We start from the raw sequence: 14081 nt of genomic DNA, 5'->3' as shown, positions 1-14081 counted from the left end.
ACTCTTTTACAAAAATGATTCACCAAAGACTTAAAAAATGTAGAGTTGCCAATTTCTTTTCTTTTCTTTTTTTAAGGGGAAATCTGCCAAGTTTTCAATGTGATTTGTATATTAAAATGGACGACCCAGAAAAGTGAAACTTTTATTTATTGTAGAGGGTTAGCTCAAGATAGCCAGCAACAACCAAAAAAAAAACACAAAAAAACAAAAAAACCCAACAACAACCAACAAAAAATCCCATACAGACACATTTTCTGAACAGAACAGACATAAGATAATTATCTATTCAGTTCCTACTGTCACTTTCTGGTAAGAGGTGTCAGCTACCTGCCTTCCTTCCCCAGGTAAGATTACTCATTTCCTCTGACAACTTCAAAGGTTCTTCTAAACTCTGGATGACATAATCTGTTGCCACAGCAACCTTGTCCTATTGTGTCAAATTGTCCACGAGTCAAAGATATTTGGTTCCAACTTGATTTTGTCCAGACCTGAAAAGACTCATATCCAAGTCTTTCTAGACTCCCGAGTTCAGTAAATTCCTCTCTGCTCTTGGCAGCTAACACTCTATAAATAAAAATGTAAAGACTCTCACCTTCCCACCCCCATTTCCAACAGGACTCAGCTGCAGTCCAACAGATAACAGTGTCATGCTGAGGAAGGAAAATGCTTTCATCCATCTTAGAAATTGTTGGAATTTGCTAGTAGATCACTTGGGTCATAATGTATTAACTATATTTCCAGCCTTAATTTTCAATAGGATTCAGAATCAGTCCTTAGAGATCTTAGGATAGACAATTTAGCCCAACCTGCCACTCCCCTTTACAGTTTAGGAAATTGAAGTTTATAGCAAAAAAAAAAAAAAAAAAAAAAAAAAAAAAAGACTTCTTTCAGGTCAAACAATGGTCAAATTGAGATTCAAACTCAAGTTCTCTTACTTAATATCAACTCTCGTCAACTTTGCCACAGCTTCCTGAATAATCCCACACACAAAAAAAAAGCCACATAGTTTTTCATTAAAAGTGTCAGTTAAAATGGAAGGTGCTATCTGCATCTAGAGAGAGAAGTACAGAGACTGACCATGAATCAAAGCATAGTATTGTCACCTTTTTTTGTTGTTGTTGTTTGTTTGTTTGTTTGTCTTTTTTTCCTTTCTTATATTTTTTTTCCCTTTTGATCTGATTTTTTTTTTTTTTTTTTTTGCCTACCATGACAATATGGAAATATGTTCAAAAGAATTGAACATCTTTAACCTATATTGGATTGTTTGCTGCCTTGGAAGGAAGGAGAAAAGTCTGGAGCACAAAGTGTTGCAAAGGTGAATATTGAAGTCTATCTTTGAATATATTTGGAAAAAATAAAATAAATGGGGGAAAAAAGAATTAGTGTCAGTTACAAGTACCCTATTGATGTCAGTGTGCTAGTCTTGGAGTCATGAAGATCTGAATTCAAATTTGAACTTAAACACTAGCTGTGGAATTCTGTCCAAGTCACTTAATTTCTATCTGCCTCAGTTTTCTCAGCTGTAAAATGGGGATCAAAAAACTTATCAAGATTGGATAAGGATCAAGTCTGATATTTGTAAAGTACTTAACATGTGCCTAGCACACAGTAGGTGCTTGATAAATGTTTTCCCCTTGGTATTTTACTGTGGTATTGAACTTCAAAGTTACCAATTTTGAATTCCAAACTAAAAAGTTTTATATATGTGTGTGTATACACACACACACACACACACACACACACACACACATACACGTATATATTTGGATTACCAAGATTTTCCATTATCTGTACTATTTGCATGACATTAGAAAGATCTGTGCTTTGAAGTTTTGTTTTGTTTTTCCTTCCATTAGAGGCAAAAAATTATGTTAAACCATCCATAATCTACTCCTTCTTCTGTTTTTCTTCCTTGTCCCATCCTTAGTAATCAATATGTTAATTAAACTTGATTATGGATGTAGGTTTTTTTTTCTAAAACGCAAATTTAAAATCTTCAAAAGGTAATGTGCACTAGTTATTGGGCTTATAAAATTATATTCTTTATGAGAGTGTTCTCTATTAGCTGTTGACTAACCCATCACCCAATTACCATAATGTTCTATCCCACAGAAATTAAGTCTAGATAAAATTGACCTAGTACCTTTGAACCAACAAAACAAGTTCAATATCTGTTTTTTTTTTTAATTTTCAAAAATCACACCTTCCTCCAAAGAATATTGCTGAGTTCTGAACTGTGAATACCATGAATGTGAACAATATTGTTGTCTCATTGGAGTGTCTTTCCACTTCCACTCTTAAATACACCAAGTGCAAATGCACACAGAAATTGTCCAGGAGGCTTTCCTACAGTCTTAGATGGCAAGCCAGCAAGGCAAAAAAGTTAATTAGGTGTCACAAGAGAGGGAAATTGGCTTGTGTTTTTCCCTATACTTCATCTTCCTCAGAATGGGACTCCAGATCACAGTACTTAGAAGACTTCTTGGAAACTATCTCTGGAGAAAGGGAGGAAGGAGCCTAAAGGCAGGCAATGTTTCTTGACTAACTAATAAGAGGGAGGAAATGGGAAGAGTACAGGCGGGAGGAGGGGGTATCCTGATGGGAAACAAGGAAGGACAAATAGGGGGGAAAACTAGCCACACCTTTTTTTTTTCCTTTTAGGAAAGACCTTTGATGATAAACAATTATCTATCATGTGTGCAAAGGAAACTGAAGTCAGATGTCAACGTATTTAGTCAAAACAATACAACAATCCTAGACAGCTACTTTCCTATTCTGCCCTTTCCAACCTAGATTTTGAGGTATATGAACATATGACTGCAATTACCTCTTGCTTTGATGATCATTATTTATTCTTTAAGGACTTTCTCCCACTGTAATCAAACCCTATCAACTTCTTTGGCAAAACTCTTGTTGAAGAATCCATCCTTTCTTTCTATTTCTTCAGTCCCACTCATTTCCAGCCCTCCTTTCCCCAGAAAAAGAATGCAATAACCTTCTTCATCTTCTGTCCATAGTTTCCCATGTTCCAGATGAATCCTTTTCTCAGCACTTTCATCCTGTCATACTACTCCTACTTAAGAAACTTTCAATGAGTCCCTGTTGCCAACTGGACAAAGTCCAAATTCCTCAGTCTGTAACTTAAATGAACCTCCAAGATTTTGCCTTTTCAAACTTTGCATCCCACTCTTCCCCTTGTCAATCCTTGCTCTACTCTAGTCAGGCAAATGCACTTTGTCTCTCAGTAATGCTTTACACATTCTTCATTTTTCTTCACATATTAAAATTCAGTGAGCTAGTTCCCCTGTCCTCTGTGAAATCTTTCTTAATAACCATATTCTGATTGTCTATGCCTTTTTAAAGAAGCATTCACTTCAAACAAAACCAGAAGAACACAGCAAGATTATATAATGATCAACTGCGATGGACTTGGCTCTTTTCAGCAATTCAGTGATCCAAGACAATTCCAAAGATGGGATGGAAAATGCCATCCGCATCCAGAGAGAGAATTATGGGGACTGATTATGGATTGAAGCATAGTATTTTCACCTTTGTTTGCTTTTTCTTTCTTGTGTTTCACCCTTTTGGTCTTATTTTTCTTGCACAACACAACAAATAATGGAAATATGTTTAAAAAGATTGTACAGGTTTAACCTATATCAGATTACTTACTGTCTTTGGGGTGGAGGAAGTAAGAAAGGGAGACAGAAACATTTGGAACACAAAGCCTTACAAAACTGAATGTTGAAAACTATATTTATGAATATTTAGAAAAATAAAATGCTATTGAGGAAAAAAAAAAGACAAGAAGCATTAACTTCCAAAATAAGGTATTCACATTTATTCTAAAGCTAATAGGCTCTTGAGCAGGGGAGTAATCTGATCATTATTCATATATAGAGGGAATAAGAGCTTTGCCTTCAGTGCCTACCACTTCTTCTAAAGTCTTTTTAGTGCCTTCTTAAGCTTCATAGAATCTCCAAAAACAATTTTTATGTTCCAGGATTTGCCACAAAAGTTATGGGAATTGAAAATGAAAATGAAAAAGGGGATAATGTGCTTATTCCCAACCCTAGAAAGAATCAGAAGGAGGTATTGATCATAGCGAGATGAAGGTGGCTTCCACTTAGCTCCTCAAAACAGGAAAAATGTTAGTCACCCTAATTCAACTGGAGACCTAAAATCTTAAAGGTATATAAACTGTTTTAGCAATCAAGACAGAGCTGTAAGGATGTTTGAAAATGGAATTGAGAATTTGTTTTCTGGCCCCAGTGGATATTATCTGGATTATCTCACTCTGAAAGAACAACTATACTATCTCAAAGCATCAGAATAGGTGGAAAATACAAAGTTAATTTCTCATTTAGGAGCTACATAGGGGAGAAATACCCAACTTTGAAAGTGAGTAGTGGCAGAGGATAGAACTTTATCACTTTATATGCATGATTTATTTTGAAATTACTAATATGAAACTGATCTTCTACAACACCAGATCATTTTTTTTCTTATCACCCTGCTCAATCCCAAATATCCCAAGTTTATTTCTATTAGTCCCTTTTTTATTTGTTTCCATTAAAATCCCTTTCCCAGCTTAGCCAAGAGTGTGGTTGCTGATCCTTCTTGTTCCCCTACCTCAGCCCTTCATAATCCTCCCTTTATTCCAATACCCTTAAATATATATGTAATGTTCTAGTGGCAAAATGTAGTGCTCTATATAAAATTTCAATTCTTTGCTTTCACAGAGAGTGCAACTATAACTGTATAGGTGTATATGAAAACTTTCCTTTTATCAATGACATTCTTTAGATATAAGCCTTCTAAAGTAGAATCTCTGGATATAGACATTTTAGGGAATTTTATTTACATAGTTCCAAATTTCTTTCTAAAATGTTTGCAATAATTTACAATTCTATCAATAATGCATTAATGGGCTTATCTCCTCACTTCCCCTCCAACATTGACTATTTCCATCTTTGATCTTCTTTGTCAATTTCCTGGATATGAGATGAAATCTCAAGATGTTTTATTTGAATTTCTCTTATTATTAGTGATTCTGAGCATTCTTCCATAAGTTTAATCATTTGAAAATCTTTTGAGAATTATTTATTCCTATCCTTTGTCCATTTACCTATAAAGGAATGGCTTTGGTTGTATATAGGTGTTAATTGTATATTTTGAGTAGCAAATTCTTATCTGAGCAACCTGATATAATGTTGTTTTCCCCATTTGACCACTTGCCTTCTTATCCTAGAGGTCTTAACTTTGGCTTACTGTCAGAAAAATTTTCTTAATAATAGAAGCTATGAAAAAGTGCAAAGCTGCCTTAAGAAATAGTGGTTTCCCTTCATTAGAAGTTTTCAGTAAAGGCTAGATGACTATTAATATGTTATAAAGATATTTTTTTTCAGGTAAAGGTTGGACTAGATCTTAGATTCTAAAACTGTGGATTGGGACCTCAGATGGGGTAAGGGTTGTGAAATTATGATTTATTATCAATAAATATTTGATTTATATATGTATAATGTACATATATATAATATATATAACAAATATGTATATGTATAATATACAAATATGTTATATTTGTATTTTATATACCTATATACCTGGGAGATATAGAAATTTCCAGGTAAAAAAGAGCTGTCAGTGGAAAAAGGTAAGAACCCCTAGACCTCATAAGAGAGTGAATGCTAACTCTTGCATTATTCGATTCAATTAATATAATTTTTCTCGCATTGAGCTGAAATCTCTCTGTAAGTTTTACCTATTTCTCCTAATTTTGTCTTTCAGGATCAAGTAGGACAAGTCTAAACTCTCTTTCACATGACAACCCTTCAAAAATAGCTGGCCATTCTTATGCTTAACCTTGAGAAGCATAGTGAGGTAGCAAGTAGAAAAATAGCCATAGAATCAGGAAAAACTGAGTTCAAAGCATATTTGGCACATATACTGCATCTAACTGAGCAAGTCAATTAATGTCTTAGGACTTTAGGTAATTCTCTAAGATGATAAGATACCAGCAACTCCTTTTATCTTTTTTCTCCCAATATATTGACTACTCATCTCCTTGCAGAATGTGACAGATAAGACTAGTAGAAGGATTTGGCATACTCCTTGGTCTTATTGCCATGTTCAGGTTTTTACTGAGTCACTATCATTCAGAAGTCATTTCTTTTTTAATTTTGGCTTTAATTTATTTTAATTTGATAAGTATTTCCATAACAGTACCAAAAAAGTTGATTGCAATATGGAACTGCAAATCTACTTTGAACAATTTGCTATTCCTTTCAAAGGATGTATATTTCTTTTTTTTCCCCTTCCCTCCTCACCCCCTGCCCTAGAAACGACTAATATCAGACACAAATAGGTTATAGAGCTATAAAATTATTCTGTTTCTAAAATTATTCTATCTTTCTGTTTATGTTTTTTCTCTGGATGCAGATAGCATCTTTCTTCATAATTAATTTGAATATTTATAATAGTTAAAATAATTTATTCCTTCAAAGTGATTCTTAAAACAATATTGCAATGACCATATACAAAGTTCTCTTGATTCTCATGTTCTAGGCTTTCCTGATTTCCTCCATTTCATCCTGTCTAGAGTCTTGTTGCTTCTACCAACAAGCCTCTTGGTTATTGTCTATTCTCTCTAAGTTAAGTCTTAAAGTTAAAATCTTTTCTACCCAAATGCCTGCCTTCTTCAAACACTCTGGCTTCACAATTTCACAGTTTTGTCAATTTTTTGGTCTCCATTCTATTTCAATGACACATAGTAGCTGTCATCATTTGCATCCTCACTCCCCATATTCCCCTTTCAAATGAATTTATCCCAAGTGCAGGAATCTTGGATATAAGATAGATAAGTCTTTAAGATTACTGAGGACAGTGATTTACTATTTTATATTGTATAGATTTATATTTTTATCTTTGATATTTATTTTGATATTATCTTTCACATACTGTTGTAGTTATTGTTCAGTCACTTCAGTTGTATCCAACTCTTTCTGACCCTGTCTAGCATTTTCTTGGCAGACATACTAAAGTAGTTTACCATTTACCATTTCCTTTTCCATGTCATTTTATAGATGAGGAAACTGAGACAAATTGAGTTAAATGACTTACCCAATGTCACATAGTTATTAAGTATTTGAGACTGGATTTGAACTCATGAAGACAAGTCTTTCTTACTTCAGGCTTGGCACTCTACTGTACCAACCTAGATGCAGACCCCTTTCACATACAAGATGCCAAATAAATGTTAAGTTAAATTAAAGTAAGGCATGGTGACATACAAGTCAATGGTTTAAAAAAAACATATCTGCATGATGTTGACCAAAGAAAGATTGAAATACTATTTTTATGATCAAGATAGTGTCCAATAGTGATTTTAAAGGGCTGATTGTGAGTTACATCTCCTATTGTTCAAATGAGAGATGGTGAACTATCAATGTAAAATAATCATATATTTGCTGACATGGCCAATGTGTTGATTTCTTTTTGAGCTTGATTTTTGGTCATTTATTACAAGGAAGAGTTCTATTGAAATACAATGATATATAAAATAATATTTTTAAAAACAATAAGCAAATGTATTGCTTTAAAAAGAAAAGGAAAAAAATTGTCACTTGATAGGTTCTAAAGCCTTTCAACCATATAAATTCTCATGAAAGCTAGCTTGGAAAAACTAGCTGAGATTGTAAATATGAGTGTGGGAGAGAGGGTCTTGACTTGATTTTTTAAAATACAAAGTTAGCTTCATATCAAGGGGTTTCATTGGCTTTTAGACAAGAGTTTTCTCCAATGGGATGATGGAATGTAATAACAGAGAATTCATAAATTGCTCCAGACATCCTAAAACCATTTCTATTTTCCCAGAGGCTATGATAATGAATCCATCTGTAGACACAGACAAGTTATTTTACCCCCAAGTGACATCATAGTAGCTAGAAACAGACATGGAATCATAGTGTTGGAAGGGATTTCAAACACTCATCTGCTATCATTTAGGTCAATGTCTAAGTCACTCAGGTGATAACATTTTTGATCAATGCAGTGCTGACTTTTGAGAACTTGAATCTTGCAAAATAGCCCAAATTCATGTGCGTTTTGGAACTCTGACTTTTCCTTAATCCAGTTCCCAAATATCACATAATCACCATGTTCCATGTATTTTTCATTTTTCTAACACATACTTAACAAAATAACATGCAGATTACACAGATGGCTCACATATTATTTATTATTCCTTTTCCCCCACCAACATCCACTCCATATTTTGCTTTAATTCATTATATGACATAGTCAAAGTGAGTAAGCGTGCTAACATAATTAGTTGGAAACTTAGTCTAATTCCATTAATTCACACACATACATATACATATCATTCTACATATGTATATTTGTTTATGTATATATGCATAAACAGATCTAACTATACATGTAAACATGCATGCATGTATATATGTAGAATGTTAGGGCTTAGCATTTCAACCAAACTTTATACATGTATTGGAATTGATGAAACTAAACCTCAGGATGCTAGAGGTTCTGGAGTATGGACAACATTGCTACTTATCTATAAAACTTCAGTTTTGAATCTTTCTAATGATTGGATAGTTCTTGACTGTGAGCCAAACAAAATATATTTCTTTAAGCTTCCTCCCACTGATTTTAGTTTTGCTTTTTTTTTACATGGTGACTTTTGTAATGTGCTTCCTAGATTTCAAGGCCTCTCATTGATATATCCTAACAACATGACTGAGCAAATCATTTCATCTTCCAGTGCTATAGGCATCTCTCTAATACTCTAAAACATAGAAGGTGGTGATTCATGTAGGATTTTTTTTCACTTGGAAATTCCCTATAGTGATAACAATATCCTTGCCCCCATCTCTTCAATACATTCTTTAATTTTTTTTTTTTTTTAATGAGCACCTAGAATGGGATCACTAAGAACTCTCATTGGTTATGTCCTTTTTCTCTGAGTTTGGTCTCCCTGGATTATGTGGAATAACTTTTTTTTTTTGGCAAGACAATCAGGGTTAAGTGACTTATCCAGGATCACATAACTAGGACATGTCAATTATCTGAGGCTGGATTTGAACTCAGGTCCTTCTGATTTCATGACTATTACTCTGTCTAACGGAATGACTTATTCTTGATAACAAGCCCATTGGATTTCTAAGTGTACTTTTCATATTCCTCAAACAGTTTGTACAAATGACAGGAGTTTTCCATTATAGTGGAAGAGTGTCTTCCTTGGAATCCTGAGGCTAGCTAGCAAAGATATCTCTAAGACTAATTCGTGTGACTTTGAACAAGTTAAGTAATTTCCTTGATCCTATTTCTTCACCTGTAAAATGAAGAGGCTAAACTAGAGGAACTACAGATTCCTTTTCAGAATTTATTCTACTGACCTGTATCTTGTTCTTTCTGGGAAGGGTAGTAAAAAGAGCTGAGATGTCTCCAGGTTTTTTTTTTTTCATTTTCACTTTTTCATTGATCTGGAACTTCTTCCTTGCTTTTCTTTGTTTTCTAGCTCCTTTCAATTTCATTCCCTGAAGTAAAATCTCCATTTTCTTCGTCCTCTTCTTCATCCTGCAGAAGGCAAAATTTTAAATGTTCCAGAGTTACCAGCAAGCTATTTCAAATAAGAAAGAAAATCTTCTAATGTCTATGCTGTCTATGTGTCAACAGGTAAACTTGCCAGCTAGAAATGTCTCCTCCTTGGAAAGGCAAGAGGAAGGAAGGACTATGAAAATGGGACTTCACTGAAAAAGCACGTTCATCCTTTTGTTTTGTTATGAAAATTTTGCATTGAGTCCTGAAACATTACAATTCCCCTTTAATGAGATCCAGACCAACACATGAGGAGAACTAACTGTCCATACTTGGAAAAACCAAGAATATCTATTGTCCAGACTTTTAAACAACACAATATATTTGGACAAACATTATGGAGGGATAGTAAGCTGAATTTAGGATTGGAGAGTTAAAGAAAAATGATCTGAATTGCCTTTGAGTAATTGCAGCATTTTTAATGACTTGAAATTTCTATCCTGAAACAATATCTCATATTTTCAGTATTAATAGTCTCTTAGGGATGCAATATGGCTATGAGTCATGGGATATAACAGTCTATGAAGAATTAAGTTTCAGTCTATTAAGAATTATGGATAACAAAGAGGCAAAAAGTGAGTATAAACAGGGTGCAGCTTAATATCAATGAGGAATTGTGCAGAATGGTTTAAAAATATTATCAGAGAGATGTATGAGTCCAAAGTGAGGCAGACTTGTAATGAAAGTCAGAAATAAACAACTGGCGTTTATGCAATGTCAAAGGATGTATAAAAAAAGGTTTCTAGTTAGATTAGAGGACTCCCTGTGGGAAATTTGGGCCTGCTTATGGATAGGAGTTACATGGGATGAACATATATGAATGAGCTGTGAGAAGTACTAGTGGAAGAATTCCCCAAAATGATGAGATTACAACTCCAGTAGCATAATGGACAAATATCATATGAATATCCAGGTGAATGAATCCTCATATAAATGAGTTCTGCTTTTGGCAAGTGTGAACAAAATATGTTGGGAGAATATAAAAGTGATTCTTATATTAAATATGATGGCTTGGGAGTAAGGAAAAGATTGGACTATAATCCTTCCAAGATCCTTTTAAAATCTTACATTACATGATTTTTGGATAAATTCCTTAGTTTCTTGAAAGTGTTTGTCAGGAAGAAAGAAAGGAAAGTAGGATAAGAGCAAAAAATGATAATGAGCCTTTGGTCTATATGCTCTAGCAAATATTATAAGGGGAAAGGACCATTTCCCCTTGACAATGGTAAATTCAGGGATCTAAATGATCATAGATTCAAATAATGAAAAAAGCTCTAGTCCATTAATAGGCTTTTCATGGTCAGGGCTGAATTGCCTCACTTATTTTGCCACTGGAAAATAATATTTCAAGAACCATCTTACCCACCATCCCTTAAGTTTTAGATCTGAAAGCCCATGGTATGTAATCGGTGTTACGCCTTCCACAGGCTTGAAGGATTAAGACATGTTTGAGTACATTCATAACCTACTAGCTGCTTCTCTTGAGAAGTGAACAACAAATGGATTGGATGCCACTTTTCTGAGATGAACAAGTGACTTTTCTAATCACTACTTTGCATAAATCATACTTTTTTTTTTCCTAGCAGTTCTGCTAAATGCAACTCAGTATTTCAACATCATATGTTTGTATGAGTATCTAGGGAAACCAGAAATTTATTGATATTTCTATCTCAACTAATAAGTCAATTTTTTTTCATTTAGGAACTAGTCTGTTTGTGGTTTTTCTTTCTTTCTCATTCTTTTTTCTTTTTTAATTAAAAGCCTGGAGCAGTTACAAATGAGATGCAGTTCCTTTGTAACTCAGGCAGTGTGTTTCTCTTCCAAATGCCACTTTCAAACAGTATGTCATCACCATGGCAGGAACTGGCTTGTCAGTCCTAAGATTTTCCCTGTAAGCATCTCTTTGTTTTATTTAGCAAGGTCGAGACCAGGGGACAGAGGAAGGCTATAATAACCTGTAATAGGCCAACCAATCTGTTGCTACATGATTCCAACGTATTTTTTTCCCCTTTTGCAACATTCTTAGTGAAACTCTTCAAGGTATAATTACCATAATGTGTCTTTTGTGCCAAGTTTTATGAATCAAGTCCTCAAACTAAACATGTCAAAAAGAACTCCCATTTGGCAGTATTCAACAAACATGATCTGCAGAATTGCTTAAAAATAATACAGACTTTTTTTTTTTTTGATGGGTGGAGGAGGGGAACAGTTTTGTTAAAATATATTTTGTTTCACAGCAAGAAAATGCAAGAAAAAACCTTAAATATTTGCAAAATGAGCATTTTAGTTCATATGAAAACTGTGCTGCACCTCAACTATACCCAGTGTTTCAGGGTGAAACAATGAGCTCTTTGTGACATTGGAACATCTCACTTAGAGCATGAGCTTAAACCAAGTAAGCACAAAAGTAATTTGAACTCTCCCAGAACTTTGGGCTGGTTTGAGCAACATGAAAGATTTGTGCATATTGTATATCATCACATTATCTAAGTTCCTGGTTTTCAGAATATTCAAGCTCAAAGGGTCTTTTAAAAAATCATTTAGTCTGACCCCCATTTTACCATCTAATCTCCGGGGAAAAGTGACATGCCTAAATGGAAAGACCCCAACTTTTGACTCTTGCTCCCACGTTCTTTCTATTAGACATGGCAGCAATGAAAATACGAAACATTCAGCTCATATACTTGAAGTGCATAAAAAGACTGTAAATCATTATTCAAAGGTTTCATAACCTTTTGAAAATGGTGTTACCTAAAAGCAAGTAGAAAACAAGCATTATTAAGTACTTACAAAAGTGCCATGCACCAAACTATTACAATAATCCAGTTCGATAATCATTTTTTAAACACTTACTCAGTGTCAAGAACTGGAAATACAAATACAAACAAAAAGAAATAGTCCCTGCCCTGAAGGTGTTTGATTCTGACCCCTGAATCCACAGGGTCTTCTTTGTATCTCTTCTGATTGTGCTTCTAATTTTCCATTTTTCATGACCATGGTCTTATGGCACTATGATAGCCCCTTACCCTCACCTTGCCCCTTTTTACCTCCTTTTATATGTCTTTTCCAATTAAATTATGAAGATTTTGTATGCTAGTGGGAAATTTGCAGAGAAAGCTTATGGGGTCATACAAATATAAGAAGTGAATGGGATTTGACCCTCTGTCCCTAAGCAGATAGAGTGTTAGAGTTGTAGTGAAAATGATCTGGATCTGAATCCTACCTCTACCACTCAATGAATTACATTAGCTTTAATAGATCATTTAACTTGCCTGAAACAAGTTTCCTTATTTGTAAAATTAGATCATTGTTTCAGATGGACTTAGAAGTACCTTTCCTTTATAAATCTATGATCTTATGAGCTTGCTAGATACAAAACATTTCCAATGAGTCCAAATGATATCAATCATTCATTCAATCAATTATTTGTTATACATCTACTATGCTCCAGTCACTGTGCTAAGTATTTGGGATACAAAAAGAGGCAAAAGACAGTCACTGTGTTTAGGGAGTTCATGCAAACAAATAGATACAAAGTACTTTAAATACAGTAATGTATATATAAAAAATATATATTATATAAATATACCTACACACATATATTATATATATATATATATACATATATATATATAATAATTAGGAAATAACAGAAGAAAGGCACTCGAATTAAGATGAGGCGAAAGCTTCCTATAGAAGGTGAAATTTTAGCCAGGACTTAAAGGAAAATAAGCAAGGCAATAATTGGAATAAGAAAGAGTCTTTTATGCATGAGGGACAAGTACAGAAAATTTCTGGAACTAAGAAATTTTTTTTTTAATTTTTTTTATTATATATATATATTTTTTTATAATATTATCCCTTGTATTCATTTTGGAACTAAGAAATTGAGTATCATATTTAACGAAGAGCCTGAAGACCAGCATTACTGCATCCTACACTGTGTAGAAGAGTAAGTTATAAGAAGAAGGAAAAGGCAAGAGGATGCTGTTATGAAGGGCTTTGGATGCCCAACAGAGTATTATATATTTGTTTTTGGAAGCAATAGGAAGTCACTGGAGTTTCCTGAGTAGGGAGATTGATATTTTCCTGTGCTTTAGGAAAATTACTTTGGTATCTGGATGAAGGATGGATTGGAATGGGGAGAAACTTGAAGCAGGCAGACCTATCAATAAGCTATTGCAGTAATCCAGATGTCAGGTTATGAGGACTTGCATTAAAGTGGCAGCATCAGAGAGAAGGCTGCACATTGGAAAGATGTTGCCAAGATAAAATAGACCTTAGCAATAGCTTGGATGTGGGGGGTGACAGATAGTAAGGAAGAGAGGATTACTCCTAGATTATGAACCAGAGGAATTAGGAGAATGGTATTATCTTTTAGAGCAAGAGGAAAGATAGAGGGAAAGTATGGAGGAAAGATAATGAGTTCTGTTTTGGATATATCTGATTTAAGATATCTACTA

Source organism: Sminthopsis crassicaudata, chromosome 1, assembly GCF_048593235.1.
Source record: "Sminthopsis crassicaudata isolate SCR6 chromosome 1, ASM4859323v1, whole genome shotgun sequence".
Classification (NCBI taxonomy): Eukaryota; Metazoa; Chordata; class Mammalia; order Dasyuromorphia; family Dasyuridae; genus Sminthopsis; species Sminthopsis crassicaudata.
Note: the sequence above shows the minus strand (reverse complement) of the source record.